Source organism: Pteropus medius, unplaced genomic scaffold (genome assembly GCF_902729225.1).
Source record: "Pteropus medius unplaced genomic scaffold, Ma_sr-lr_union100, whole genome shotgun sequence".
Classification (NCBI taxonomy): domain Eukaryota; kingdom Metazoa; phylum Chordata; class Mammalia; order Chiroptera; family Pteropodidae; genus Pteropus; species Pteropus medius.
In genome coordinates this window covers 11,098,921-11,125,540 of record NW_024354502.1, presented here as the reverse complement: position 1 = coordinate 11,125,540, position 26,620 = coordinate 11,098,921, and the positions used below count along the sequence as shown (strand labels likewise).

The 26,620-nt window shown below is 33.6% G+C and overlaps 1 non-coding gene across 1 annotated transcript; it reads right to left on the bottom strand.

Moving 5' to 3' along the window:
• Nucleotides 1-12,178: 12,178 nt before the first annotated feature.
• On the bottom strand, nucleotides 12,179-12,284 carry LOC120595918 (U6 spliceosomal RNA). The gene has a single exon (XR_005651030.1). It is a non-coding gene; the product is annotated as a U6 spliceosomal RNA (small nuclear RNA).
• Nucleotides 12,285-26,620: the final 14,336 nt, after the last annotated feature.

Below are 26,620 nucleotides of genomic sequence, written 5' to 3'. Positions count from 1 at the left end.
TAGGACATTGACAAATGGGAGAGAATGAGAGCAGTCTGAGAGACCCTTTTGGTTTGCAATGCATATCTAATACTTGTGAGAGGAGAGAAGAAAGAAGAATTGGCTAGCGAGAGACACAGAATCCAGGGAAGTTCTGAGTGAATCTGATCTAGGCACATGGCATAAAGAAAGATTGTCCATTAAAGGAGTCTTCAATTTGGCAGGGTTTATCACAGCCTTTGGTTGAAAGCAGACTGGGGGAAGTGCAACCACAGTGTGAATATTGTAGTAAATCTAGCTCTAAGGCAGCTTGATGGTCATCATTCAACTACACTCTTCACAAAAGTTCCTCTTGAAGGGAGATTTGACTGATGCACCTCCAGGGACACTATGGAAATAAAGAGATAGGTAACATAGATATGAGCTATAAGGCCAAAATTTTCTCACTGATAAAAGGTAGTACAATTTGAAAACATTAATACTAATAATGGATTCAAGAGCAATTGAAAAGATATGATTGTTAGAACATCATATCTGATTGGATATTGAAGTATAAAAACAGGAATAATTAATGGATAACAAGAAGCTTAAAGTTTGAGTAGCCTGGAGAATGGTAAAGTCAAAACAGTAATATTAAAATTAAGATAGAAACAGTTTATAGGAGGATATGGTGAGTTGATTTTGAGATTCTGGAGTTATTTATAAGTCAAAATTACATCATAATATTAAAATATATAATTGGGGATCATAAGAGAGATGGAGTAAGGCTTTTAAAGAAAAAAAAAAAGGAAGACAGTATAAATTTATCTTGAGATTATAGATAAAATTGTGGGTGGTTAAATAACTAAGATAGCCAGTATAGAAAGAAAAAAAAAGTACAAGAATTAGGGAAGAGCATGGAAAACCAGTAAAAGTAAATATGAAGCAAGAGGAACTTAATACTTGGAAATTAAGAGGAGTCCAAAAAGTTTGGAGGACTGGAATAACATTTTAAAAAATTCTGAGTGGCCGAACTGTTCTCAAAGTCTTATACATTGGGGTTTTACAAAAGCAGGATATTAAATACAATGAACAAGTAAGCATAAACCTGCTTTGTTCTATTTTTTTATGTAAATAATTTTATGTATATAAGAAATTAATCATATTTGGACATAAACAGTTTCTGAGTTGACATAAACAGTTTTATAATGAGGACTTAATATTCATTTCATATTACCCATTATTTAGTGATTATTTCATTATAAATTATAATTTTTTTAAAATTTCTTTGCTTGTATTTGAAATTTCAGCCAAGTCTATACTGAGGTCAAAATCTAAATATATTTTACAAAGATTTTATTCAAATTTTTGAAAATGAAAGGTCAAGGAAATACTAAAGGCTGAATTTAGGAAATACGTGTCTGAAATCTACCTTTAGTCTTTCCTGGGCTTCAGCAATGGAATCATATACAACATTTATCTCAATCAGTACAATCTTCCTGACCTTCCAAAATGTTATTTTACCTCTAAAAATTCAAAATCGAATAAATATGATACATTTTCCAGGAAAAAATATCCAATCTATGAACCACTGGACAGGAACTAATCAAAAATTATCTTAAACATAATGATGTTAATACACAAAATACAATATGCTATTTTTCAAAAGGAAGGGAAAAAACTCATTTTTATAATAAGGAAATTTGAAACTTAATTTACAAACTTAAAAGAAAACTTTGAAAGTGGAAAATATTCAGAGTTCCAGATTTGTCTATTATTGCAATAAGTTTTATATTTTATCCTCCACTTCAAGATAAACTTAGGTACTAATTGCTTATTGACAAATTATATAAAATGTATTGAGAGCTCAAATTATTCTGCATTTCTGAGTGAGAAAAAATTTTATCTATAAAACTACATTGCCTTCACTGTATATATAAAACAGTAGTTTTTTAAAAAATATTTTTTGTCAACCTTATCTTTTTGTGATGAAGCTTTACAATTTCTAAATAACGATAGCCTTGAAAATATTGAAATTAATCAGAACCATCCTTCCTTGTCAGAAAATCTTGACTACGAATTACTGTTTATATTCTGTTACACCAGTATTTATGATTTTCACATATACAGAGGCTATTCAAAAAAATACTCATTGGTAAACTACTAATCTGACAGTTCTTCCTAGGATTCAATATCATTAATTGTATATATATACAAAATATTATATGAAGGAAGTGGAACTAGATGAAATACTTATGATTGTGGAAATGTAAGGTGAAAGTACTAAAATAATTTTTATGGCATATTTCAATTTTATATATATCGAAAAATTATAATAAAACTTCTGTTACCTCTGTAGCTCCTCGTCCACCAAAGATTTTAAAAGAAGCTTTAAATTCTTAAAAAGTATTGTCTGGAAATCTGCAGTATCTTTTAATCTGTGGTTATTGAAACTATTAAAATGGTTTGTAAACAAAGATTTGTGTGCTAAGAGAAAAACAAAGAGAAGGCTGGGAGCCCTCTATGGATGAAAATGAAAAACTTGTAATGCTAAGTATTCAGACATGTAAGTTTGCTTATGCAGAAAACACCCTCAAGTTTGTAAATTGTATGACTTGCTATTCAGGTTCTAAAAGGCTTTATTGACCACAGTCTCTTTAATAACCATAGGTTTGAGGGAAATGATTAGAAAGATCAACAACCGTAAAGCTGTAGATTATAGACAATTACCAGATTATCAAGATTTTCCTTTTTGTTTCTCTATGGCTTCGTGTATACTAAGTACAATTTTTGTTGAAAAATTACAGAATACTTTATTTGCTTACATCAGTTATTATGTAACGATTATACTATTATCTCATTTATAAAAATTTAATAATTTAGCTATTTTCATGTTATTTAAATATTAAATACTTGAAACTGATGTATTTTTCATAAAATTGTTTGAACTAGGAAATTACTTTCTACAAATGTGGCACAAATGAATAGAATAGGCATCTTAATAAACCATGTTGCATTTTTTTAATGCTTTTACTAGTTAAAAAAAATGACTCACTGTGAGTACGTTGTCCATAGCATCAAAAAGAATACGCAGTATCTTCCTGACAACATGAAACATATATACTATTTCCATGTATAATAAGTAGCTGGCTATATAGTGAGATAAAATTACAGGAAATATTTCTCCCATTGCTCTTTATAGAACTTGAAATTGATTTATTCACTCAGGGTATATTTATAAAATCTTAACCATTGTCAGGAAATCTGCTAAGAAAAATAGACACAAAGATAATCAGATTAAAAAGAAAGAGTCTTTTCCCACGTGATATTTACCAAATAACTCCCTTAAGTAGAGCCCTCTTTAGTCTTTGCAGAGCACAAAATTTTATTTGGTTAGGGTATATATATCATACCTATAACTAAAAATGTTCATATTTTAGCTATTTATTATAAGTTCCTATGCTTTTGATTTCATATCTCAACATAGCTTAATGCTTGATTTCTTGTTCCTATTTTATTGGCTTCTCATCCCAAACATAATTTTCACCAATGTTAAAGAAGAACTGAACACTGTAATTCACGTTTATTGCATCTGCTCTTCCACTACGTTTAATGGTGTATTAAAATATGCAGCAAGCCAAGGATCCCTTTGCTATTTTCAGGTTTAATTCCTTTGCTGAATCTAATGTTTTCTCTCACCTCTCAATTTCTTTCCTCCTTTGCAGTAACTATCTCTGTTTCATTGGATTGTAATCTATCATTTACATGCCAGATTTTTTAAGCCACTGATATATAGCCAGATGTTGCAGGAACATTCAAACTTACCACCCCTCGATCAGTAAAACAGGTACTTGTGTTTCAGTACTTAGCTCTCTTACTTGGTAACAGGCCAGATTGAAAAGCAGAAAGCACTGGGAAAATATAAACGTTTGCCTAGGAGAGGTTACATGCTACTTTAGGATACAGAGATTCCAGCAGTGTGCAATTTGAAATTCACAATAATGGACATCTCACTTTGTGAGACTTTGCTATTGTGAATAGAATATGCTATAATAGAGAACAGAGGAGGAGAGCTAAAAATAATCCATTGCATTGTGTTGGTATCTATGAGGCAAAATTCTGCTGTTTAAAACTTCTACCACTTTGTATGTGGAAACCAATTAGGTATAGGAAGCTTTTTGGATGGTACGCACAGTCTAGCTAACCTCATTTCTTTTTAAAAGGCATGCCAAGAAAAAAAGGGTGAAAAGACATTTGGAATTTTTGTGTGCTGGTGACAGATAGCCCAGAGGGTTGAAAAAAAGATCCAGTTTCCAGCAATTATCCTTATTGAAATGTAATGCACACAAGAGTGCTGTTAATACATTTATTTCAGTAATTTTTGTATCTAACATCTTTTAAGGAAAATGACCCAAAGTTATTGCATCCCATGAAAACAATCTCCAAAGTTCTCTACTCTTGAAAAAAACAAGGATAATTTATGAAAAAAAAAAAAAATTCTGTACTGTTCAGGTACCTAATTTTTTTTTTTAATAATTAAATATCCGTCAGCATTTTAAATGCAAACTCTATTTTCAAAAAGTTTATGACTTGGTTGTAAAAATCAGCACCAACCTAGAATTTGGCATAGTGAGTACTTAACGAGGGGCAGTGACATTCCAAATGCATGAGGACCTCCCAGGGCAGGAGTCACACAACCACCCACAGCAGAAATTCTAAGCCACCTTCTAAAATGGATTGAGCTTCCCAAAAGTGCCAGGATCCAGAACTTTCCTCTGCTACTGACCAGGGTAGATGAAGTTAATTGGTCCAGGAAAGACGAGGCCATTATATTGGTATTTTTTTTTAAGTGTTGATGAGAGAATCAAAATAGCATAGATGATAGAGGCTCTGTTCATCTTTCTGGCGACTAAATAGGGGTTGTGATGGAAACAAGGAACAGCAACAAGGAAAAATCACCTGGGATCTAGATGAACAACCCATACAACTAGGGAGAAATTCAAGAAAGTACCCTGTAGTGGTGGAAGGTGGGACAGGGCGAGGATGCGGGGCTGCCTGGTCTTGAGGGGCTGAGTGAGCTGGAGGCTGTAGCAGTGGTAGATGCCTCTTAAAGGGGCCGCGTCCATGAGCGGATTTTCTCGGTGATCGACCTGCTTGCTCTGAGTGGCAGTACCCATTTGGCTGCATGCAGGGGGCACCAGGGACTTGCAGGGAGACACTGTCAGAGTGAAGGTGGAGGCGAGACTCGCTCTGTGTAGAAGTGCTGGTGATATCTATTATTTCTTGTTGAGCCCTTCCCCCTTTCAGTGTGCAGACACAAGCCTTCATAGCCGAGAGGTCATCAAACTGGATAACAGAGGTTGCTCCACCCAGAGGATTCCCTGACACCCTGCCTCCCCAAACCACATCCATGTGTGTCTTCAGCATGTCAGGTGCTCCTTGCTCAGCAGCGCCTAGACTCACACTAGAGGCAGCCAACCTTGGTTTCTGGTGTGGCCTTTTGAGGCAACCATAAGAACAGCATCTGTGGATTGCTTGCTGAATCGTAACAGGTGGCCCTGGAGGTGCAGAAGCTTGAGCTAAATTTGGCCTGCTGCTGATCTCCTCTCAGGATTGTGTCACTGGACACCTACTTCACAAATCCACACTAATAAGACTGGGAGACTTAGGAGCTTTGCTTAGTACATAAAAACAGACATAAAAGGCAGCCAAAATGGGAGGACAAAGAAGCAGAAATCACATGAAAGAAAAGAACAGAGATCCAGATATAATGGAGTCAAGTAATGTAACAGATGAAAAGTTCAAAACAGTGGTTATAAAGATGCTCAATGAACTTTCGGTTAAATTCAGTGAGAACTTCAACAAAGAGATAAGAAGCATAAAAATGGAATGGAAACTATAAAAGGGAATCAGTCTGAAATGAACACATTATCTAAGATGAAAAGAATATTAAATAGAATCTAAAAAAGGAATAAACAAAATGAATAAAGAAAAGGATCAAATGCCCTATCTAGAGAGTGGGAAAGCCAAGGACATGCAATCCAAATGGCAAGAGATAAGGTGCCAAGGCTATAAAAATAATTTAAGGAGCATATGGGACACTATTAAAGGTCCAAATATCCATCTGATCGCTGTAACTGAAGAAAATCAAGATGTTGAACAGCTGTTTGAAGAAATAATGATGGAAAACTTCCCTAACCTAGTGAAGGAAATAGACTTAAAACCCCATGAAACTCCGAGAATCCCCAAAAACAGGGATCCAAAGAGGCCCACACCAAGGCACATTATAATTAAAATGCCAAAGTTTAAATACAAAGAAAGAATATTAAAAGCAGCAAGAGAAAAGCAGATAGTTATCTACAAGGGAATGCCCATAAAACTGGCAGCTGATTTCTCAAAAGAAACTATGTAGGACAGAGAGTTTGGCAAAAAATATTCGACATGATCCAGGATCTACAACCAAGGATATTTTATTCAGCAAAGCTATCATTTAGAGATGAAAGATAAAGTGCTTCCCAGACAAAAATATGCTAAAGGAATTTATCACCACCAAGCCAATATTACAGGACATGTTGGAGGGACTTCTTTAAGAAGAAAAAAACATGTATCAAAAACAGGAATTAAGAATGGTAACAATTATATTCCTATCAATAAGTACCTTAGATGGAAAAGAATTAAGTGCTCCAACCAAAAGACAGAATGGCTGAAAGGATAAGAAAACAAGACCCCTACATATGAAAAAGAGGAGGATGGAAAAAGATATTGCTTTAATGGACCCAGAAGGTATTTAAGTCAGAGAAAGATGAATATTATATGATTTCACTTATACGCAGAATCTAAGGAATAAAAAGCACAAACTAAGCAAAAAACAGACTCACAAATATAGTGGACAATTTTGTGATGGACATAGGGGAGGGGATTTGGGGTCTGGGAAAATGGGGCGAAGGGTTAAAGAAGTACAAATTAGTAGCTGATGGATGGTCACGGTGATGGGGAGCATGGCATAGGGAATACAAGTAGCATGAATATGTTGGCTAGGTGGAGGATCAAGGGAGGGAGGGAGCAATTGGGATCATTTTATGAACTATATAGATGTCTAACCAATGTACTATATACTTGAAATTAATTAAAATAAATTAAAAAAAATATTTGGTGGACTCTATTTCAAAGTGATTAGCTAATTTAATTTTAAAACAAGTCAGTGCCTCCCAAGATCCCCTTTCTTGCAAGTCTCCATGAGCACACTCTACTTTGTGCTGACTCTTCTAATACAGACTGGGAGAGCTCCAAGGAATCTCAGCAGAGTGCAGGGAACAGAAGAGTAATTTATTCTGAAAAGTTGCTGATTCAATGAGCTAAATCATATCCTTGTATAAGGGACTGTGGGATTTGGGGGAAAAAATTGGAAAACTTCAAGTTCCATTTTATGATGTGGACAAAGTATTACAATTCAATTTTCAAGTGAACTGATTTCAGATACAACGAAGCAAAATAAATAGAGAGAAATGATGATTAATGTATTTTGTTCAATATCCTATGCTTCAGTTAAAGGATAGATAACTGAAGGCAGAAAGGAAGAAAGAATAGCCAAAGAAAGTAAAAAATATACCACAGTATTAAGACGAATTTATTAAATACACTTAAGTAATATCACATTTTTGTGCTCTCACGTCAAATATGTTTAATATGCAAAGTTAGGCAAGTCAGTAACTTCATGGTACCTTTTCTGCTTTTTCACAATCTCATTAATGAAAAATATGGAGGTCAGATTTCAGTTCCATGAAGCAGAGTTTAGAAGGTTTCACATCTGTTCTTATAAGAGAAAGCTAGACCAACTGAAAATCAGTGAGTTTTCTTCAACCTACACAGAACTAACTGCCAACCCAAACATCTTGAGACAGATCCATATAAAGTGTTATATCAGATTGATTACCTGAAGTAATGTATGCTGGAATCATAAACTAGTAGGACTACTTAAATGGCAATTTTTATGAACTGCTGGATGCTGAGTGTGAACTAGAATGAAACTCAGAAACTCCTGAGGCCACAGTTTCAGGAGAGTTCCAACACTTTAGTGGTATTACCTGAAGGAACACAGCTAAAATTATCATGTGGCAGTCTTAGAAATATGCCCTCATGGCTCCAGCAAGATGAGAGGAAGATTAATTCTTAAGAAATAAGCTCAGAATATTCTCCATAACAAAGACCTACTAAAAGACTTTGCCAAAACTTTATCTCAACTAAAGAAAAGGAATTTTTTCCCAGTCCAGCCTCTTCTGGTGTTCCTGTCTCATCCAAAGTTTGAGGAAAAATATTGTCAATCGGAGTTAGGATTTCAGTAAAATAGATTGGGAATATTGCCGTCAGAGGAGGGAATAGAGAACTCGGGGGAGGGGACGACTATGCTACTAGAGAGACACTTGTGAGGGTCACAGCCCACAGCCCAAAGACATTTACACATGAGAGTATGGAACATTTTTCTTCCTCCCCCTTATTACTCTACCAACAGCTTTAGTGTATGAACAGTGGATTACAATTGAAATATCAGCAAGAGGCAGATTCTTTCTCATGAGGGATACTCAGAGAAGCCCAAAGTCAAGAATGGTGACAAAAACAATGACACGATGACTTTAATCCTATGGTATCTAAAGCTACAGCAAACATTAAATACAGCCCTGCTCTTACTCAAATTAACAGAAATCCTAACATCGAAGGCCTATTTATCTCAGTTTCTATTACTTGATTTATGTCTGACTTTCAAGAAAAATTATTAGGTGTGACAAAAAAGCAAGTGAAAACAGTCTGAAAAGACAAATGAAACGTGAACACCAGTCTCTGATATTACAAAGATGTTTAAATTATCAGCTAGGGAGTGAAAATAACTATGCTGGTTAACTATTAAGGCTTCTATTGGAAAAAGTATGCAACATGAAAAAACATATGGGTAATGTTAGAAGAGAGAGGAACTCTAAGGAAAGAAACTGCTCGACATCCAAAACACTAATAAAAGTGAATATTGCCTTTGACGGGCTCATCAGTAGATTCAACATGGCTGAGGAAAGTAAGCTTATCAATAGGTTAATAGGAACTTCCAAACTTGGAAAGCAAATAGAAAAAATACAGAAGAGAGTGGTACAATTTTAAGAGATGCGACATAAGCTCCATGAGAGCAAAGATCAGGTTTTTGTTGTTGTTCATTAAATTAACTCCACAAATTAAACGAAGTGCCTAGTATTACTTAAGTTCAAGATAGAAATGAACTAAATTAATAACTAAATGAATTTAAAAAAATACTTTTAGTACATTCCATGATTAAGATGGCTTAATATGTTAATACTTTTATTTTGCCTTAACAAAGAGAATGGCTATGAAAAAGCAGAATGGGGAAGCGGGGAGGAATGATATGTGGAGAAGGCTTTTCCTTCAATCACAGAATAAAAGGGATTGCTTCACTCTCCTAAATTAGGAACCACAAAATCCATATGCTGTGTTGGTATGAATTAGGCCTCGATTATATAAAGAAAGTTCTTTGGTTCTTTGTTCTCAAAGAATCCTTAGTAAGGACACACACAAGAAGTCAGAGCCCACTGGGTGTGACTGCTATCACCCATAGAGCTATTGACTCGCTCACAACAAGGACATTTCATAAACAGAAGTGACATTAAATTCAAATTTCCAACTCTGTGGGCATAGGTGTATGGAGAAAAAATATTCCACTTTGATTTCCTTTGCATGCTGTGGAAAATTCAACTGATGATTGCAATGTGGTTACTGCCATGAAGAGAAAGTCAGGTCTGCTCTCCCTGTACTATCACCATTTCAGAGTCTAAGTAACCATGACAGCATGCATTCATCCTCAAAGCTTTTAAGAGGATTTGAGATTAGGGTTGAAGAGAAAACCCAGATGTTCTTCTAGAAAAAATTACACTTATACAAGGAAGATAAAAAAGACCTATTTATAAAAGAGACTATGTTTTTGGTGAAATGCAACAAATTCTATATTCATAAGAGTTAATACCAAGAATTCATATTGCTGGATAATTTTCAACAAAACTCTTCTGCTTATAACCAATATTTTAGAAGCTGCATAGCAATTGATGTTTGTTAACTGTCAAGAATCAGGGCTACGATATTGCATCTAACATGAGTGCATGGGGCCGCTGAAGAAAACATGGTTTCAATAGTGAGCATGAAAATCACAGTGTTCAGGTAACAAGGAAAATATTTAAGTCTTTTGTATAGTCTGGACACACTAGAAATTTCAATAAGAGCTGTATTCAAATAAAACAATAATTTGATAGATCAAAATTTAATATTTTACTTTGTATGCTCAACATTTACTCCATGCATGATTTTTTAATACTTAAATTCAGGTAGTAAAAACATTACATTTTCAACAAGAAACAATCAGTATGTTGTGTACTATATTTTACTTCTTACACTTTAACGTGCGGTCATAGTATCCAGTGGTCAGCACAGTTTGTGAACTCATGGAAGTGCCCAGATACTACATCATAGGTATTCCATTCTGCACTGCTGACTTTATGGAATTAGGCATAATCATCATAGTGGATGTGATTTGCATATAAATTGATATTTAATTGGCAAATTGTTCATTTTCAATTGGTTACACTTCATTTATTCTGAGCAAAGGAATATGGCGAGGGAAACCTATATTTCAAGTCAATTTTTATATAATTTTGCAGAATAACAAATTCATACTATCTTACTCCTGAAATTTATATAGTACAATCTCATATCAAATGAGCAAAACTTCTAACACCACTGAAATACAGAAAGTAGATAAATGTCCACATTCATAATCACTATTACTGACATATCTACTATAGATTTAATATTTAGTAAGTCAAAAGATCATACATACACATCTAAAGTGATATACTTTCAAAGTTCTCAGATCTTTTACTAGTTGTTGCCATATACACATGTACATATATGTACATACATGTACATATATGTACATGTGTGTATATATATATATATTGCTTGCTTTAATATAAACTAGTTTTACTAGTCATATCTGTAAAAACTGGAGGATCAACTTTAAAAGTACATTCTAGGAGTTATTTGAAAACAATAAATTATATAGAGAGATTAATGATTTTCATCATTACATGTTTTGAGAGCCAGATATGTTATTTTTCTTATACAGTTTGTGTGGGATAGCTTGATCTTCTAGATCTTAAATGTTAAAAACAATGAAAAAATATAAATATTCTTTCCTCTACCATAGATTTAAAAAACTTAAGGTAAATAAAGTAATTTGTAAAAAAGCTGGAGACCTACAGTTTCAAAATATCTTATATTAGCGTTTGAACTCTCTGCTGAGTAAATAAGGGCAACCTAACAGAAAGGTGAACTTACACGTCTATACAATATATTTTAGCATGCCACATTTTTAAACTTTCTAATATTTTCCCTAGGAAGTACATGACAGTACACACAGAATTATGTTCATAGTAGAAAAGCTAGAATGTCACTATCAATGGAAATTGAAGATTCTCTGAATATTAGTAACTAGACAACCAAGTTGTAATCCTCCAACTAGGCACTGACTTTGGGACAAAGAGGTTCTTTTTAGAAGATACATATTGCCATGCTTCAAATAGATATGCTAAAGTTGGACTGGTTAGCAATATATCAAGAAGCATTTTTTTCAGGTGTATTTTTTATTGAAGATACAATTTTCTCCAAAAACTGAAGGGAAATGTGATTTTATTTCTGTTTTGTTTAGTTTTATTTTTTTTATTTTTTTAATTTTTTTATGCCTGCAGCACCTGGTCTTCCTAGGTGGTCTCCCATCCAAGTACTAACCAGGCCCAGCCCTGCTTAGCTTCCAAGGGAAAATGTTTTTTTAAAACCACATATAGCTATCATGATATTTTCTAGCTAGAATAAACCACTTAAATCAATTGTACCATTTATATTTTTCCAACTGATAATACTTCATTTTCAGTTCTATGGCGAACATTTCAAAATAATGAATGCAATGAAATGTAAAACTTGATATACCTCTTTTTTTAATTGATAAATTTGACATATATCATTTTGTAAATTTAAGATACACAGGATGTTACTTTAATACATTTATATATTATATTACGATTGCCACTGAAGACATATTTATTATAGTACATTATTGTCTGTATTCATTGTATTGTGCATTAGATTTCTCTGGCTTATTTACTACTCGTTACAAAAAAATATGGAATGCTTACCAATTTGTGTGTCTTCCTTGTACTGGAGCCGTGCGAATCTTCTCTGTATCATTTCAATTTTAGTAAATGTGCTACCAAAGTGATCTCTTAATATACTATTTTGAGTTATTACTGCAACTCTGAATCCACATGGAGTCTTGATGCATTCCAAATATATATAAATGGAAAATGGCATTTAGAACCCAATATCTGGGCTCCAAGTGTGCTTATTACTACTGGGGTGCCAATGCTTCTAGTATCTTTTTAGTGTACAGATCTAGGAAATATTAGTATGTATACTAACCCACACAAATAAACATTTATATTTATGTATCTAGTTATGTGTACATATGCAGTATATTTTATGAATGATATATATCTATATATATACCACAATTCTGCTAATAAGATAAACTTTAATTATTACAAATGTCTGCTCTATGAGCAGCTAAAATATTAAAAGTCAAGATGGTGGATTGTGATAACTGGTGCAAAAATATAAATTATTCATTGTTCCTTATTTCAGAAACACATACAAAAAATAAGAGAAAAGCATAAGAATTTCAATAGAATGCAGAGAGGATATTTTGTTGAAAGAAACTAATAATAACATGTTTTTTACAAGATTATTTTTAAAAATATTTACTCTCTACTCATTCTGCCCTTACAAGGGTTAAGTGACATTCCCTACACTCTGATTCTGGGCTTGACCATGTGACTCATTTTGACTAATGGAATATTGGCAAATGTGACACAGTTAAGAGCTGCTCTCCTACTTCTCTGCCATAACACTGAGAAAGTCATGCCCAGGCTGACTTCTGACTTCTGGTCCCAGTAGAAAAATAGAAACTTTTGGGGCAGAACTAATTACTCCCATCTTTGCCCAGCCTTGATCGACGCTGAATAAATGACAGTGGCTTTAACACAATGACTTTTAAAATTTTTTGCAGCCTTTTTAAGGCAGTAGCTAACTGATTGCCCTGAAGTCAAGACATATTGAAATATTCACATTTTTTTACAGTTTCTTGACACATTAGATTTCCTCAGCCTAGCATTTTCATGCCCTTTTCAAAGCCTATCTTTCATGGTCCTCTTCAAATGCTACATTTCTCTGAAAACAGTCCCCTATCATAAGTTATCAACTTATATCTATTTTCCAGAACACAGCTCTTTTATTGTTTTGCCACTCTGAGAGATTATAACTTGTTTTATAGCTATCCGTATATCCTTCATATTTCTACTACTGGAATATACCTGTGAAGTGTGGCTTGAATCACATTTATCTCATTATTCTCAATTATTAGAGTTTAAATATTATTGTTCTGCATATTTCATAAATAGTTTTACAATAAAAATGTATTTATTAAAAAGGTATTTTTGAGTTCTAATCAAAAATTGGAAACTATTATTGCTTTGGTAAAGGGGTGAGATGAGGAAGCGAATCAATTATTATTAGGGCAAGTTTAAGCATAACTCACATACATTAAAAACCAGTTTTCTAATCATTGGCTTGCAGAGTTGAGGGCTCCTTAGTTGTTTTTGGCTTGCTGTTAATATCAAGCATTTTCCTTCCTTTAATATGATTAGAAAAACTTTGTTCTAATTCACTGATATTAAGATGTTTTCTTCAATTTCTTTCAAATTAATGGAAGAGCATTCACTTGATATAATGATACTCTTACCTTAGTGAACAAAACTGAGCAATTTTGAACTAGAATATTAAAATACCTTTAAGTATTTTTTTCTGCCATATCCCTGAATCCACAGGGAGTCGTGATACATTCTAAATATTTCTAAATGGAGGATGGCAATTAGGATCCAATATTTGGCCTCTAGGTGTGCTTATTACTACTAGGGTACCATTGCTTCTAGGTCTTCTTAGTGTACAGAGCTGGGGAATATACGTATGTATACTAACTCATGCAAATAAACATATCTATATTTATGTACCTAATTATATATGTATATATATATATGTGTGTGTGTATACATATACACACACACATATATATATATATACATATATGTCATAATTGCACTAATAAGTTAAATTCCAATCTAGTACCACAGAGTTCAATTTAACCTGCCTCCTTTTCTTATTTGTAAATTCTTTCTACAACAGTGAGAGACCTGGTTCTTATCAGCTACAATATATTTACTTGTTTGATTATGGTAATGGATATATAAAGCAGTTTCATGATACCCATGAAACATATTTGTGGGGTTTTTTTGTCCTTATAGTATCCAGCCAAGGTACTGTTTTCCAAAGTTACTTAAAATAGTTCTTTTATTTGCATGCTAATAGAATTAGGTTTATTTATTAGTAATTGTATTCCATTTTTAATTTTCCTACATCTTGGTTGATTTTAATTGTTGATTTGTCTTTGAGGTATGTGAACTATTACTGTGGATCTAACAGCTGAATACACAAAAGACAATGAAGTATGTCACTTCCTCCTAATATCTGCTATGTTAGTATCAATCCCTGCTTTTTTCTATTTCTTTTCTACACATCCTTGATAAGAAACCAAACTCTTTACTTTCTGGTTTATCATTTCTTCAGCACCAAAAAATTCAAATATGCTCAAAAAAAGATGCAGACTAGTTGTAAAACACATGTGCCAAACTGAAGTGACTTCCGATTTGAGCAACAAAATAAGTGTATTACTTTATTATAACTCATGAAATCAAAATAATAGTGAATCCATAAATGCATAAATACATATCATTCAAAAAATAGATTAACCACAAAAGAAAGACAACAATTTTACAGTGGAGAAACCAGGAATGTCAACATCACCGGTAGTAAGACATAGCAGATTATGTATCCTATGATGTAATGCTTTAAGAATTTAGCATTAGACTCCAGTCCAGTCAAGAAGATGTGTCAGATTCAACCAAATTGAATGACAGACAAAATAAATTATCAATATTCTTTGAAAGTGTCAAGGTCATAAAAGACAAGGAAAGTCTGAGGAACTATTATAAACTAAAAGAGGCTAAGGAGAAATAATAACTAAATGTATTGCGGAATTCTGGATTTGATCCTGGAAAAAAGCGTTAATGAAAAAGATGATGAAATTTGAAGGAAGTCCCAAGTTTAGTTCATAGTATTGTATCAATGTTAACTTCCTGGTTCCAACCATATTACTTAATGTTGTCCCAGAGGCCTCTTAAAGTATCTTTATTTATTTATTTATTTTTTTGTATTCTTCGTTCTTTTTGCTCTTCTGATTGGTTGTTTTCTGCTACCTTATCTCCCAAATCACAGATTGAATCTTCTGTTTCATCTAGTCTACTGTTGATTTTCTCCAATACATTTTTTATTTCAGTTACTGTATAATTCATTTCTGACTGGTTATTTTTTTATGTTTCCTATCTCTTTATTGAAGTTCTCACTGAGATTATCAAGCATCCTTATAATTAGTGTTTTGAACTCTGCATCTGGTAGATTGCTTGTCTTCATTTTGTTTAGCATTTTTTTTTTCTGGAGTCTCCTTTTCTTTCATCTGGAGCATGTTTCTTTGTCTCCCCATTTTGGCTGCTTCCCTGTGTTTGCTTCTATGTATTATTTGAGCTGCTTTGTCTCCCAGTTTTAGCAGAGTGGCCTTATATAGTAGGTGTCTTGTGGAGCCCATGGTGCAAGCTCTCTGGTCATCTGAGCTGTGTGCTCCAGGTGGATTATGTGTGCCCTCCTGTTGTAGTTGAGCCGGTTGATGTTTGCATGTCAACGGGAAGGATTGACCCATGATCTTATTGGTCATGAAGACTGACCAGTGGAGGAGCTGTTGCGCAGGGACTGGCCCTACTGTGCAGGATTTGCTTTAGTGGGGTTCTGGTGGCTCCTCAGTCTGCCCTTTGGGTGTGTTGTTTGTGGGGGTAGTTGGGTGGTCCTCTGGTGTGTCTTGAGGCTGTTCACCTTGTGTGTTGGTTCTGGGGCCTCATAGACATTCTGTTGTAGTCCATGGTCAGCTCCTGCCTCTGCCCTCCCTGGAGCACCTTAGTATGAGCTACAAAGTGATCTGCAGATGTTTGCCACCCATGCTATGCTTGGAAGTGCCTGGGAGAAGCTAAGCTATAAACCAAGGCTGGCTGCCACTAGGGCTGCTTAGCAAGAAGTGTGTGGGCACACCGAGGCCAGAAGCTGCTTGTTTGGGTTTTGCGAACTCTGAGAGATTTTAGGAAAATCCACAGCATGAGCCAAGATGGGCTGTTTGTATGGAAAAGCCACATGCTTTTTGTATGGAAGAGTTTTGAGTGGACCCTCAAGTTGGGAGGGGCAGGTTCTAAAGAAATCACTGGGATGGAGTGAACAGTATTAGCTAGATTGACTTGGACTTAGATATGGCAGCTGCTCAGTGTACACACTAGGTGAGGAAAGGGCTCAACAAAGGAACAAAGGCTTCTGCCAGCACTTCTGTCTATGAGAAAGCTTTTCTTCCAAACCTCACCCTGATGGCAAATAATTCAGTTCCTCCCTCTCTATCCCTGGTGCTTTTTGAGCTGCTGCCTCAGCACTGGAGCTCAGAGTAAGTGCATTTGTTCATGAGTATGTCTGTGCACAGGCTCTTCAACAGAAGCATCTGTGACTCCAATTGCCCTCCAACTCCCTCTGCCACAGTCTTCACTGGTTTTCACAGCCAGAAGTTGTGGGGACTTCTCTTCCTGGCACTGGAACCCTGAGCTGAGGAGCCTGATGTGGGGCTGGGACCCCTTACTCCACAGGGAGGATCTCTGCAGCCAAGATATTCCTCTCAATTTTTAACTGCCACCTGTGGATTTGGGATCAGCCCCTTCCATGTCTTGGCCCCTCTTACCAGTCTTGAAGTGAGATTTTCTGTGTCCTTAGTTATAGGATTTCTGTTCAGGTAGGCTTCAGGTGATTCTCAATGACAGTTCTGTAGTTTAGTTGTAATTTTGATGCGGTCGTGAGAGGCAGCAAGCACAGTGTTTACCTAACCTACCACCTTAACCGAAAGAAACTCTCTTTAACTATTATTTAAGTCTAAAGTTAGTTCAAAAAAAATAAAAATATCCCTACTTTTCTAGAATTCAAGTATTTTATTAAGAATTATTAAAACCGTGGGTAGCTTTAAATATCTTTCTTGCCAAAATTTGAAGTGGGAACGAGCTCTCCCGATTCCAAGTTCAATAATCTTTCTGATACTCTGTATTCTTCCAAATCAGGATATTTTTATTGAAAATGCAATTGGTGTGGTAATGTTTAGATCCTGAAGTCTATTGTTAAGCATTATAGAATAAGAAACTCATTTTTTAAAAAGGTTCATATGCCCTCTTCTTGACTCCCCTAAAATTAATCCATAAACTCATCAACCTAATTTTGTGATATTCAATTAGTTACTCTCTACAAAAGATGAGAAACCCAAGATTTATTTTTAAGAAGGAAGTAGGCTGTCTTTTGTTTATAGATCTTAGAATTGGAGAACAGAGAGAAAGCATTTAGAATATTTTTACATGTTTTTTCTATCCTAAGCTTGTTCTTAAAATCAGTTGCTTCAAATTATCCCTGCAGTTTTATAATACCCTTTGTGCTTCTTTGGGGACATTATAAAATAATTCTTAATGAGACAATATATTTTTTAAAAAACATCATCAATAGAGAGTAAATAATTATCAGTGCAACAATAATGGTATTTCTCCGACCTTCAAAATGAGCCTTGTCATTCTTTAGTTTAAACTGTAGTTAAAATTGTACTTACAGATGCTAAATTATTAAATAACACTATCAGGAATTACTGGATTTTCTCATTTAGTTTGCTCTTTGCTTTGGCAGCATTTTCCAGGGCCATATTCTTATCTGACTGGTAGGTTGCTACTGAAATGCCGACACCAGTGCCTGTTAAGACATGCAGAAAATTAAGCTCACACAGTTACATGCTGAATTTTATAGATGGCTCTGTAATCATATTGCTACTAATATTGAGCTATTGGAGTTTTATAGCAGTTATTGAAAATAATGTTACATTACTGTGGTATACAGAAAGTAATAATTGGTAAAAAAAAATTATAGATATGGAAATATTAGGCTAAAATTTAAAACTTACATCATTTTCCTGAATCTCGCACTACAGCTTCTGCAGTGTCATCATTTAAGTAATTGATTTTGCATGAGCTTCATTCTCATTTTGATTAGCTAATTGAGAAGACTATAATTGTCATTTTAATTTAAAACTGAAAGTGAAGTTACTTCTAAGAAAAATCCTGGACAGAAATACATAAGGAAAGATCCATGTAAACATCACATTACTTTAAGGATCCCACAGAGCTGAACTCAGTAGGAGCTGTTGGTAATGCAAACCCTGGGGACATCCTTATTAGTCTGCCCACCAAGTGGACCGTGTATGTGTTGTGAACTCTGTGGGTTAGCAATAGCCAATAATTTAAAGCTAGTAGAGGAGTCACTACAGACATTTAAAATGCAATTACCTACCCTTTCCTGGCATTTCAAATAAAATGAGCCAGTGTGAAGTTGTTGAAGTAGACTCAAGACTCTCCAAAGGTATACATGAAGTTGTCATGTGGTTTTTTATTGCCAAGTTTAGTTGAATATGAACCTTGAGACTGTTACAGATTTCCACCTTTGGGGGATGCGGGTCATACGTACAATCAAATGTTTACTGAGTGCTTAGAGTTCTTGGTCTCCAGATATAAGAAAGTAGAAAAGGATTTCCAGCCTAAACTAAAACATGATCCACTAGAATAATTACTAAATAGCTGATGCAACCTGAACCTTTAGGCTAATGCAGAATTTCTAAAATAGTCACACAGAATTTATGATTACAGTATTCAGAGACCAATCCCAACTTCATTCTTTTTATCCTTCAGTTGTTTCATTGGGAATCTTGGGAACCAAAGCGTGCCTAGGTTTTTCAGGTCACTCTATTACTTTGGAAGCCTATTCATTAAAGTTCCCCATCCTCCATCCTGCAAAGTTATTATAATAATCTCGTAAGATATAAATCACATAGGATCTTCTAGTGTATTTTACATAAAATCCACATACCTCTTAATCCAAAACAATTAAGCTGGTATATTCTTGTTTAAAAACATATTTTCTCTATTGTTAATATGAACCCTAATAACAATTATACTATGTTTAAAATATATTATTTCTTACACACATTAAGTTTATGGACTCTTCTTTCAGTCTCTGCCCATTCATCTCAATCTCTTTTAGTATTCATATAACTAGATCGACATTTCTTCTTAATGGTATGTACTAAATGTCCTCTTCCATGTTATTTGTTTTCAAATCTTCTTTAGAAAGATCACACTTATCCCTGATTACTGTGTTATTCACACTTTCAGAGCTTTCTACGTTTATGACTTGACTTCAAGTCAATCTCTTATCTATATAATTTTAATGCAAATCCTGGAAATCTGCTTTCTGCCCTAAATAGTCTATTACTGAAACACTTTGTTTTAAAATATAGGTTTTATTAATATTCAGGTACGACAAGACCTGCTGCATATCAGGAAATGACTGCCACTGACAAAAGAGCTGCTATAATCATGGATTCCAAGGGAAGCGGGCACCCTACATCCTGGGAGTTCACACGAGGAAGTACCCGGTCTGTCAGGAGGCAGAACTATCCAGGGGAAAACTTGGGCAAGAACCTTCACTGTGGTTTCCATGGGAAGGAATGGGCAGGACAGCTAGGCAGATTTAGGACTGGCTAATTTGAATAGCTTCAGAGGGCTCTGAGGCATAGGGGCTATCCCTAGCTGTCTGATACCTGGCTCTGGGGTAATTAGAGCAGAGGAAAAGTAGCCCTGAGTGTGAGAGCCCTATAGTGTTGGTCTTAGGATGTGGGCTCTGAATTGGTTGGTTCAAATATGAAAGCGAGGCTAACAGGCAGGTCTTTTACTTTCTCTTTAGTAAACTCTGAGGGAGGCAGTCCCTCCAGTGTCAACAAGGCCCCAGATGACAAAGTATTGAAATTACAGGGGGGGGAAAGAAAATGCTTGATATACCCTTTCATCATTATTTTAAAAATCTACAAAATTTTTTTTTTTATTTATTATTTTAATCCATTGCATCATAATATGTCAATTCGAGTACTTACTGGAGTGGTACTAGGCATGCTTTTCTTTTCAGAAATCTTGTTGACTTCTTCCTATGAGATTATACCAGTTGAAAGATTCAGTGAACCTACTTTTATTGATTCTATCTGGCTGCCAAGCATAAGCTTTCATATCTGTTTGTAGCTGCCTGGGTACATTCTGGACCTTACATAGTGATAAGTATGGAACAGTGGAAAATCATTTCATTAGAAATTAGAAATAACAGATTTTATATTGTTTTGAACAATGTGAAGTTTTTGATTTTGGTTTGCTTTACATGTATTGATTATTAGCTTATTTTAATGGCTTATTCAAATCCAACTTTTTTTTTTTTGGTTAGTTAGCATATTTTAAATAATAATTGAGTTTTAGGATCTTTTCAAACTGATATTTAAATATTTTGTCTTCTGTCTAGTCATGTTTGTTTGTTTTTTTTTTTTCTTTTTTAATTAAATCTTTGTTACTTAAGAAAATGAGCTCTTCATTTATCATTTTTTTTTACAAACATTTCCCCTGGTTTGTTAGATTTTTTTCATTGTTAATAGTATTTTTTATAAATTAATTTTTATAAGGCTCATAGAATCTAATTGTCAACCTTTTACTTTATGGCCTTCTGGTTTTAGGTCAAGCTTAGAAAGGCCTTCTAAACTTCAAATTTATAAACTATTTAAGCAAGCTTTCTTTGATCATTTGTTTCCTTATCATATTTTCTGTATAGATATTTTAGCCACCTGGGATTTATGTTGATATTTAAATGTCCTCTCAATCATATAGTAAAACCTAATATATATTTGGGACTGTTTACAGATTCTTCCTTTTCTCTCTAGTAACAATGTTTTTTTTTGTCAATAATAATAAATATTTTAGTAATTGGTTAGTGCTATATTACTCTATTATTTTCCTTTATCTTGACTCTATCCTGATTCTTCTTACATGCTTAATTTCCAGACAAACTTTAATATAATTTTATCAATTTCCAAAGAAAAAGAAAAATTATTTTAATTGGGATTAAGTTCAAATATTAGTAATTTTGGGAAAATTGACACTCCATCATTTAGTATCTTAACCCATAGGGATCACTTAAATATTGTTTTTCAACTCCAATGGCTAAAGAGAAAGTAAAAGATCTGTCTGTTAGCCTCTCTTTCATATTTGAACCAACCAATTCAGAGCCCACATCCTAAGACCAACACTATAGGGCTCTCACACTCAGGGCTACTTTTCCTCTGCTCTAATTACCCCAGAGCCAGGTATCAGACAGCTAGGGATAGCCCCTATGCCTCAGAGCCCTCTGAAGCTATTCAAATTAGCCAGTCTAAATCTGCCTAGCTGTCCTGCCCATTCCTTCCCATGGAAACCACAGTGAAGGTTCTTGCCCAAGTTTTCCCCTGGATAGTTCTGCCTCCTGACAGACCTGGTACTTACTTGTGTGAACTCCCAGGACATAGGGTGCCTGCTTCCATCGGAATTCATAATTATAGGATGGGTAGCAATAAGATGTTTCCTGCAATAACCTCCAACTCCTGGTATTTATATTCTTTTGTAATTTCCTCCCCTTACATATAACTGGGACCTATAACTTGCTTCTAACTCATAGCATATTTCACAAATGATGAAATGGTACCTTCACTATCATGCTTCATAAGATTGCAATTTACATCTTGCTAGAGGATCCTCTTCCTTGCTGTCTTTGATAAAACAAATTATTATGTGTAATACTCTATGTAGAGGCTCAAGTGGCAAGAATGTGGCCTCTGGCTAATAGCCAACACAAAATTGAGGCCTTTATTCCAATAGCCCAAAAAGATTGAATTCTACCAATACCATGTGATCCTCAAAAAGATTCTTCCCCAGTCAAGCCATGAGATGAGACTGCAAAACAGACAGAAACCTCATTTACATAAAATGTATATATATGTAATATACCAATGAATTTAATAAGCTAATACTTTGTTTTATGAATTGGCATTTTCCAGTTAAACTAATTGGCACTTTTGACTCTGCGTTTTCTCCCTTAGATTTGGTACCAATGCTAGATGAGTAACAAAATTGGCAAAGTTTTCTTTTTATATTCTTAAAAAAATCACATTATATTTATTGCTCTTAGCATAAATCAGACAAAGATAAATACCATATGTTTCACTTATATGTGGAATCTAAAAACAAACAAAACAAAAGAAAACAGAAACAGACTTATAGAAACAGAGACTAAAGGGATGGTTACCAGAAGAGAGGGGATGGGGAGATGATTGAAAAGGGGAAGGGGAATGTTTGCACAGTGACAGATGATTACTAGAATTAGTGAGGCAATCACACTGTAAAGTATAAAGATGTTGAATCATTAACAATTGTAAAATTATGTATCAACTGTACTTAAATCAAAAAAATTAAAAGAAGTATGAAGGAGTCTTAAAAAATTACATTATATATTGCTTTCTACTTTATAACTTGAAAAAAAATCATACAGCTTCCTCATAGAAACCCCATCAGAAGCAAATGTGATACGCTGTGTAAACCTCTTTAGTCAGAGCTTGGAATATTAGGCATTCAGTAAATGTTAATTTGTTTTCTTAATGGTAAAACTCTGACAGGTTTGCCAATTTCTTTCAAAGTATTTAACTGTTTAAGTTTTCCATCATATAATGACTTTTAAAAATTTGTACCATATATGTTATCTAATGCTTCAAATTATTTCCATGAATTTTACCAAGTGCTTTTTGACTCAAGTACTTTTTGACATATGTTGTCACTTTTCATATTATTTCAGTGCATGTGTAACTTATTTCTGTCTTTTTCTAAGAATATATGCTTTTTATATAGGATTTTTTCTTGTAAATATTTATCATTCTACTCCTTCTTCATTACCTAATTCACTTTTTTTCTGCTTTTATATTGTCTAAATTCTTAAAGTAGATGATTAATTCAATGTTATTCTCTCATTTAACATTGAAAGAGTTTAAAACTGATTTTATTTCTATCAGAACAAATTTAAATATTTGTAAGTTTAGATATGTAATTTTTATATTCAAACATTTTCCTAGATATTTAGCAATGATGGTTGTAATTTCCATTTTTGACACTAACATTATTTTTATTTGATTTTTTCTAGTTTTTTTTGTTTGTATTTTTGTTTTGTTTTCTCTTTCATTATTTTTACTGCATTTATTTATATTAGCCAAAGTACTGGCCCGAATTATTTTGACTCATTGAAATTTTATTAAGATTTCCTTTGCAGAATCATGTGCATCCAAAACGATTTTTTTATTAAATTTGTTGAGGTAACATTGATTAATAAAATTATATAGATTTCAAGTGTACGATTCAATAATACATCATCTTTATATTGCATTGTGTGTTCACCACCCAAAGTCGAATCTCCTTCTATCACCATATATTTGACCCCCTTTACCCTTATCTATTCCCACACCCCCGTTTTCCTCTGATAATGATTGAACATTTGTCTGTATCTGAGTTTTTATTTGTCTTGTGCAATTGTTGCTTTCAGTTTTATATCCCATATATGAGTGAAATCATATGGTTCTCAATATTTTCCATCTTACTTATTTAGCATGATACTCTCAAGATCCACCCATGTTGTCATAATTGTAGTATTTCATTTTTTCTTATAGCTGAGTAATATTCCATTGTATATATGTTCCACATATTCTTTATCTAATTATCTATTGAAGGACACTTTAGTTGTTTCTATGTCTAGGCCACTGTGACTAATGCTGCAATGAATAACAGGGTGCATATATTTTTATGAATAAATGTTTTCAAATTTGGGAGGTAGATAGCCGGAAAAGGGATTTCTGGGTCACGTAGTAATTCTATTTTTAAATTTTCAAGGAACCTCTATATTGTTTTTCATAGTAGCTATACCAATTTACTTTTTCACCAGCAGTGTACCTGGTTTTTCTGTCAATTGTATAAATCTTTAGCCTTTTACATCTGAAATATTCAAATAATCCATGAGAATTTGGTAAGAATTTTGTTTTTTTTTTTCAGGGCATAGAATCAATATATTTTGAAAACCTACACTATTAGTTAAATGTCATTTAATTCTTCAATACCTTTCTTACTTTTAGGTACATTCTGTAACACAAACTTATAGAAGAAAGTTATTTTTCTAATTCTATGGACTTTGTTTTTATATTTCTTATATTTTATAAGAGTAATTTAGTTTTTAAGGATTCATGGCATTTTAATCCTCACTGCGGGTTTAATAATTTATGATTTTATAGTACCCTATCGGTTTCATACAATAAATTTTTTCTAAATAATTACTTGATGTTAATATCTTAAACTAGGCTTTATTTTGCTAATGCTTGTTCAGCAATTTTTACCCTTTATCTACTGGCCTCCATGTATTTTTAAACATGAGTCAAAATATAGAGTGGTGAAGAGTATCTAAGTGGCTAACTACACATAACCATTGAGGCCAGCATGTTCTGAAGCTATCTTCTCAATGTTCCAAGCACGGCAGTACTTATGGCAATTACATTAAAGAGACAAACAATTATGGGTCTCCCTGTGGTATAATTCTATCAGGACAAGTACTTAGGGGAATGGAAAGCACATTGTAGTAGTGAGATCAGCATTATTTTAAGTACTAAAATGCAACTTACTGAGGCTAATTAACCCAAGTAATAGCATTCACAGAACATCCTTGGATTTGAGGTTAGCCAATGTTATCAGTGTCTTTGTCTGTGTAACTTATTTTGTAGAATCACAAACAGAAAATGTATAAGAAAATGTCTCGGAGGGTAGAAGTTAAAGAAGTCAAATTTAAACACTATATATCTTGCATAATATTTTATTAGACTTCTGACTTTTTGATGTAGTGTGATCAAATACAAGAGACCCTAATCAAATTAGTCGTTTCTTAAAAATATTAGAGATTGTAAATAGACTTTTCCTTTCCTTCATCTCCTTTATGCAAACTTTATGATTGTGTAATGTTGCTTGAATCATAGATAGACCTGAGATAGAAATCTCTTTTATGATCAAGAGCTAATAGTGATTTCATTCCTATTATACTTACATGTTCATAAAAGCAGTAATTCTCTCTCCTGTATTTTCACTTTTCACTGCGTAATACTGTTTGGTGTATAAAAGGTGTATTGCTTTTCTTAGTAGTAGTTTTTGTTTTGTTTTGTTTTGTTTTTTAACTTTGACTGAATAAGTGAATAAATGAGATTGGCTACTACCCCCAATCTAAGTTAGTAGCTTGTTATACCTGAATAGTGAGATAACGTATGGGATTGGTTACCAAATTAAAAGAAAAAAGTGGAGTCTGACAATTGTGTGCTTATATGTGCTAGTACCTGTACTAGGTACTGAAGATACACTCAAAGCAGGCAAAACACTATATTTTCATGAAATTTGAGCCACTTTATTCAAGAATAGAATTTATATTACAGTTGACCCTTGAACAATGCAGGGGTTAAGGATGTTGACACCCACACCATCTTCACATTCAAAAATGTGCACATAACTTTGACTGCCCCAAAACTTAACTACTAATAGCCAACTGTAGACTGGAAGCCTTACTGGTAACATAAACAGTTGATTAATACATATTTTGTGTGTTATATGTATTTTGTACTGTATTCTTGCAATAAAGTTAGAGGAAAAATGTTATTAAGAAAATCATAAGGAAAAGAAAATACATCTGTAGTACTATATATATTTATTGAAAAACTTCACATGTAAGTGGTCTATTTGGAAATATTTTGATATAAACATCAAATTAGTGTTCAGCATGAAATGTCGATATAGGTAAAACTGGTTTTCCTTTTAATTTTTATAAGCCACATTGAAAGTGTTCAGATCTCTGGAGATTCTTGAATGTAAATTGTATCCATAGCAATATAATGTATTGGCTCCTGAATTCTTTTATTTCAGAATTGTGTGGCTCTTTACAGGTGTAGGCATAAGGAGTCTTAATAGAGGATATTAATATTATTATATCACATGCAAATGTGATGTCTTATTTAGAAATAAAACCATAGAAATTTGCTGGCGTAGAAAAATAAGTTTGTGTATTCATGAAAAAGTGCACATTTTAATATCATAGCCAATGGGTTAGTAAGTCATCATCTTATATTTTGTTCCTAAATACTTTTTTATTTTCGCTCCTTCGATGAAACTGAATCATCAAGGGATTAAACAAATATATAAAAGCTTAATCTAATGCATTATTCTTTTGACAGAATACATTCTGACTGCTAATGTACTCATTTGTATTATATTACATTTGAAATTGAGTGATTTACAATGTCCACTATTTTAGACTCTTCCATCACACCATGGTTATAAAAATAATGAACTAAAAGGGGCTTTTTTATTAGAAAGAA